This window comes from Erpetoichthys calabaricus, chromosome 2 (genome assembly GCF_900747795.2).
Source record: "Erpetoichthys calabaricus chromosome 2, fErpCal1.3, whole genome shotgun sequence".
Classification (NCBI taxonomy): domain Eukaryota; kingdom Metazoa; phylum Chordata; class Cladistia; order Polypteriformes; family Polypteridae; genus Erpetoichthys; species Erpetoichthys calabaricus.
In genome coordinates this window covers 262943547-262950145 of record NC_041395.2, presented here as the reverse complement: position 1 = coordinate 262950145, position 6599 = coordinate 262943547, and positions in this window count along the sequence as shown.

The following is a 6599-nucleotide window of genomic DNA, read 5'->3' as shown; positions in this document are numbered from 1 at the left end:
CTTTCAGCACAAGTTCCTAAATAGGTAGTTTATAAGCCTCTTGAGCATCCATGTCACTGATATACTGAACCTAGAATTAGTGGCATGGTTCATGGCAGACAGGATTTGGGACTCTGAAGGGAAGAGAACAAGATACCATAAAGAGGAATATATATGGAGTTCGGGTGGCACAGTTTGTGACTAGAGCTGATTGAGTCTCGGCCCAGTCAATACCTGTTTTGAGCTTGCAGATTCTACATATGTTCAAGTGTGGTGTTCCAGCTTTCTGGATCCCTCAAACATGCATGGAAGGTTCATTGGTATCTCCATCCATCCATCCATTTTCCAACACACTGAATCCAAATACAAGGTCACGGGGGTCTGCTGGAGCCAATCCCAGCCAACACAGGGCACAAGGCAGGAACCAATCCCGGGCAGGGTGCCAACCCACCGCAGGACACACACAAACACACCAAGCACACACTAGGGCCAATTTAGAATCGCCAATCCACCTAACCAGCATGTCTTTGGGTTGTGGGAGGAAACCCACGCAGACATGGGGAGAACATGCAAACTCCACGCAGGGAGGGCCCGGGAAGCGAACCCGGGTCCCCAGGTCTACCAACTGCGAGGCAGCAGCGCTACCCACTGCACCACCGTGCCGCCCTCATTGGTATCTCTAGACCTGCTATTGTATCAACCCGTCTATAGCTTGTAATTGTCTAGTGTTCACTACTGTCGGAGAGTTTAAAGCTGTGTGAGCTATAGATCAGCCCATATAGTCACAGAAAAGCCCCACAGAACAGCCGCGTTGTGTTGTATTTCACCATTTCTCTGCACTTGACCTCACACCTGATGCTTACCCAATTGTTCCGCTCCTGGTTGTGATTTTGATATAATTTGTCCTTGATAGTGTAGAGTTTGTTCCAGAAGAACACATTTATGAGCTTGGTATAGCTTTCAGTGTACCTTTAAATCTTGCCAAGCCAGCTTCCCAATTTAGGCTTCTCATTCTGTTAGCTTTGGAAGACATTTCCTGCACCTGAGTAACTAATGGCATTGCTTAAAACCAAATGATTCCCTGATTATCCAGGTTTATTTTTAATGAATATAGTCTATGAACATGGCCTAGAGCCATGGTAAATAATGGGCTTATGCCATGCGCAGAAGTTCTGTATTTCTCTGGAGAGCTCTTTGTATCAGCTCCAATGTGGGTGACCAAATTTACTTCTTCAGAATCTTTATCTGTCCCTTATATTAAAGATGATTAGACAGATAAGTTTCTCTGTAGTTATTTTTGGACAGGCTGTGCTTTGCTAGATGCACACTGGTGTACTGCACTGTGTTTAATTTCCAGGAGCATCAATACTATTCATACCAGGCAAGGTCTAAGCAATCAGATCTTCTGGCATCTGCGTCACCTTCTATAGTTCTCTTACAAAGTGAGGAGAGAATAAAATTCTAGCTCCTCAAGCAAAGAATACATTTTTAATTGTTTTATACATCATGACACAGCTGTCAGAGATAATTTCTGTGACACTGTTGACTAATAATTTAGACTTATTTTTTTTTTTTTTTGCTGTCATTATTGGTTTAATGTGTGTAAGTCTACACTGCACTAAAAATCTACTTTCTATAATCTGAATGGCTGTATAGGGTTAACTCGGTGGAGTTGTGCCAACAGTGCTAATGTAGGTGAAAGGCTTGCATGTGGGTTGCAATACCGGTATTATTACAATTCAGACATAATTACAAATTTTGTTTAGCTTGAATATTTTTTAAACATTCCTGGAATTCCCAAAGGTTTTGAATATCAGAGAGTCCTTCTCTACAACTCATTTTATAATTTTTCACCTGTGGACTAATATCAAATTTTTTTTATCATTCTGTTTTTATTTTGCCATTTGCACTCCATTATAAGCTATATCAGTTTGTGCTATTGTTACCACAACATTCTTTGTGCTTGCTGGGGGTGTGTCCCCAGGTGTCACACTGTGTGACAGCACTGGCATGATGTTTTATAAGCCAGCATTGTGCGTCTCTCCATGTCTGAGACTGCACAAATTCTAAAACATCTTTTGGTATGGCTTCTTTTGACTATGAATTTTGAGGTTAGCATTTTGGTTTTGGCAAAACAATTCATTTTCATTATGGTTTTGGCCTCAGAAGCATTTTCTGACTTGCAATTCATTTCCAGGTGGTCCCATTTTGGTTACGACTGCATCATTCTTAGCAGTACAGTGTCACACATGCGCATCAGAGGGTCCGCTCTGGTTTCAACCCAGGTAATTAATTCCACCGAAGGCCAAGAAAGGGCACTGCCACTAACTATGCTGTGTTCCTTTGCCATCACAGTGCCAAGAAACCCCTCAGTGAGGGCATTTGACTTTCAGGTCCCCGTACCATAAAAGCGCAGCCACCTGGAAGAAGGTGTGACTTGTTGACTGGGAGAGCGAAGAGACGGGACTCCTTTGTGCTTTGACCCCACGTGTCCTAAACAAGCAGGCATTATTTTTCTGTTGTTTATAACACCATTGAGTGAATCTTCTGTATGTTTATTGTGCCATCGCGTGCTATTTTTTGTTGGACATTAGCAGTAAATGGGGATGACCAAGTTGGTGTCCCAACATTTATCTTGTCTCACGACCTGTCTTTCCCTTAGACAACCACAACAAGCATTATGGCAGAGAACTCAAAAGATATGAAAAAATAATAATAATTTCAAATATCATTGGTTATAATTATTTTACTCACTTCTCCATTACACACTCTAGGGACAGCAGCAAGTAGGATGTTTGACTAAATGATATTCGTGTTGCACAACAGCCCAGGTGTCCTAAGGCAAGTTCACAGAGGCCAGAAACAACCATTGGAGCAGAAGAGTAAAACCTCACTGGACATGAACTTTGCCATGACAGTGGGATTCACAATCTTTTTTAATTTTAAGCATGTAGGTGTCAGAAAAGTTGCCTTGTATTCGTTAGGAATTCACAGAAAAGAATTTTGATCTGTTGAGTTCAGTATTTCTTATTATCATGAAGCAGAATTCACCAAGTGATGGATTGCTTGGGAATCTAAACTAGATTTGGACTGTTGTGAGATTCACCCTACTGATCAAATGTTGTTGCAGTAGTAATCCAGCTCAATACAAGGGTCTACTGACCACCACACCCCACCACCTGCTTCTACCCAAGTCTAACTCCTCCCAGATCCTCACCATTTCATTCTGGGTACAGAAGAATGTGGTCAGCAAACGTATTACTGACTTCATCTGCTGTGCTGCGCCATCGCCGACTAACATGCCTTCCTCTTGCCTCTGCTCTTGACCAGGCCTTCTGCCTGAATTTTAACTACCAAAGACATGAGACTATTAAATTCATTGTCCTGTTATTTAAAAGGTTGGGGACACTTGGCAATCACTCCTTCCCTCTTGCTTGTACATAAGCAATTCATTTTAGTATTTTGTAACATTTTATTGATTTTGCTTTGTTTCTTATTCAGCTTTTTTCAGCCTTGTATTCAGAGCTTTTGTCTTCCTTTTTGTATTTGTGTATAATTAATCTCTGGATTTAAAAAGCAATAAAAATTTGTTTCATCTAACGTGTCTGCATCACTCTGTATATTGCCACATAAAAAAGAACATTTCTTACTGACATTTCTAGCTACTATTGTCTGTTCATTTTTGCTGGTGTTCTTTGCACCCATCTGAGGTGAAAAACTTCATTGGTGAAGAGCAACATGACTGATTCTTTCTTTTGTTTGGTTTGTTTTCAACACATTGAGGCAGAAGACAGCGTTATTGCACCATAACTCCTGCAGCCTGCTTTGATTCCAGCATTTGGGGTGGTTTTTACTGCTCCTCCTTGTGTTCACACAGGATTCCTGCCAGAGTGCTGAGGCACAGAATAAAACTGACTGGTAAATCAAAAATGGTAGGACGTAGAAATACCAGCAAGTGTGTCTTGTTTTATCCAACGCAGTTCCTTTCTTGTACCCTTTAGTGCTGAGATTGTGTCTTCCATAACTCCAGCCTGGAAAAGCAGATTCAGAATATTTATAATAATTTCTTTCCTTGTGTTTCATTCATATTCTCAGCATGTTTAATGAACCACACACTCCTGATATGGATTTACAGTATTTTGATTCATTCACTCATTCATCCATTTATGTATTCACTCATACATTCCTTCTCAAATTTGCTTAATCCAGTTCAGTGGTAAAAGTAGCCAAAGCCCCTCTCTGCAGCACTGGGTACAAGGCATGGAACAGCCCCCGAAGAGATTGTATCCATTGGCTGCTTACAGTAATTTATGGAAAATAAAGCAAAACGTTTATTTTATTTATTAAGATATTTTATTTTTTTCATGTTTTAGGCCTTAGCCATTCTACTGACTGATTGAACATGTTTATGAAATAAAGCTGCCCATAAGGATTTACCAGGTAAGCTCCATGAAAATGTGAATACTTTGAGATTTCTTGAGCTTTCCCAAAAATATCTCCACATTGGACTGAATGTCTGAAAATCTCCAGCAACGATTAGGTTAGTTTGTGCAACGAGGAAAGGACACAGTCTGTAAACAAAGATGTTTTTCGCAAAGGCCAAATTTGACCATGGCATTAAGAGATGGACAGGACTTACAAGTGAAATCATGTGGATCACACAGGTAACAGAATGTGTGTGTGTGTGGAAACGACAGAGCTCTCTCAGGAGGAAGTTCATGTATATGTTAATCCTGGAGTCGTGGATCAGATTTCTGACAGCCCTTGAATGTGAGAAAATCTAAATTAAGTTCAAAATGCAGGAACATAAAAGGAGAGGTCACATATTTTAAATTGTTTTAACACATTTTATTAACAAACTGCTGAAAGTAATAAGAAACAAAGACATGAAGATACTTTGGTTGTCTACTATGGTTATATCAAACTAACTGACAAATGAAAAACGTTTATAGGCAGCATTCTGACCTATGTTTTAAAATTTTGAAGTATGAATTTTTGGCAAAATTATAACACAACAAAAAGATATGTGATGGTGTGAATCCAGTTTCGAAAGGGGAAGGTGGTTGATAGTTCTAGACCATTAAGTATCTACAGATCACAGAGACTGATTTATAAATAAATTGTATATAGATAGATAGATAGATAGATAGATAGATAGATAGATAGATAGATAGATAGATAGATAGATAGATAGATAGATAGATAGATAGAAATTCACATATAATTTAATCAGATCTAAAAAATAATATTTTCAGAATACTTAAATAGCAATTGTACAACTGTATATATATATATATATATATATATATATATATATATATATATATATATATATATATATATATATATATATATATATATATATATATATGAATATGATTCCCGGGTCCTCCCTGCGTGGAGTTTGCATGTTCTCCCCGTGTCTGCGTGGGTTTCCTCCGGGCGCTCCGGTTTCCTCCCACATTCCAAAGACATGCAGGTTAGGTGGATTGGTGATTCTAAATTGGCCCTAGTGTGTGCTTGGTGTGTGGGTGTGTTTGTGTGTGTCCTGCGGTGGGTTGGCACCCTGCCCAGGATTGTTTCCTGCCTTGTGCCCTGTGTTGGCTGGGATTGGCTCCAGCAGACCCCCGTGACCCTGTGTTCGGATTCAGCGGGTTGGAAAATGGATGGATGGATATATATATATATATACATACAGTACATTCATATAGGGCAGCCCAGTGGCTCAGTGGTAGCGCTGCTGCCTCGCAGTAAGGAGACCTGGGCTTGCTTCCCAGGTCCTTCCTGCGTGGAGTTTGCATGTTCTCCCCGTGTCTGCGTGGGTTTCCTCCCAAAGTCAAAAGACATGCAGATTAGGTGCATTGACGATCCTAAATTGTCCCTAGTGTGTGCATGGTGTGTGGGTGTGTGTGTGTGTCGTGTGGTGGGATTGGCTCCAGCAGACCCCCGTGACCCTGTGTTAGGATATAGTGGGTTGGAAAATGACTGACTAACTGACATACAGTACACATATATATATACATACATACATTGTAACAAAGGCGTTATATTGGTGCCTGACTTCGACACAGACTCACACTGGAGGCATGTATAAAATCAAATAAACTTTTATTTCTCTTCACCTGTGGTGCACATCTTCCCCGTGACCCACAGGCACAACACAGTCCCAAGAACCAAAACGCCCAAAACACTACACTCTTCTTTGCACCATCACTCTTCCTGGCAAGCGTAGTCCTCCTCTTCCGGACTCAGGCTCCTTTGAGTTGTGGCTGCTGGCCCCTTTTATAGTCCACCTGGAGCGCCTGTGGGACCCAACAGGGTTGCACCCAACTCTAATTCTCATGGAGCCCTGCAGGAAACTGAGGCACCGCTCCAACCTAGGGGTGCTGCCATCTGGCGTCCAGGGGGAGGTATTTCAAAGTCCGTGGCTGCTCCCCCTGAATATATACCTAAGGGGCATCCTGGCCGAGCATGGACATCCTGCTTCAAATCATCCCATAGATTTTCTATGATATTCAAGTCAGGGGACTGTGATGGCCATTCCAGAACATTGTACTTCTCCCTCTGCATGAATGCCTTTGTAGATTTTGAACTGTGTTTTGGGTCATTGTCTTGTTGGA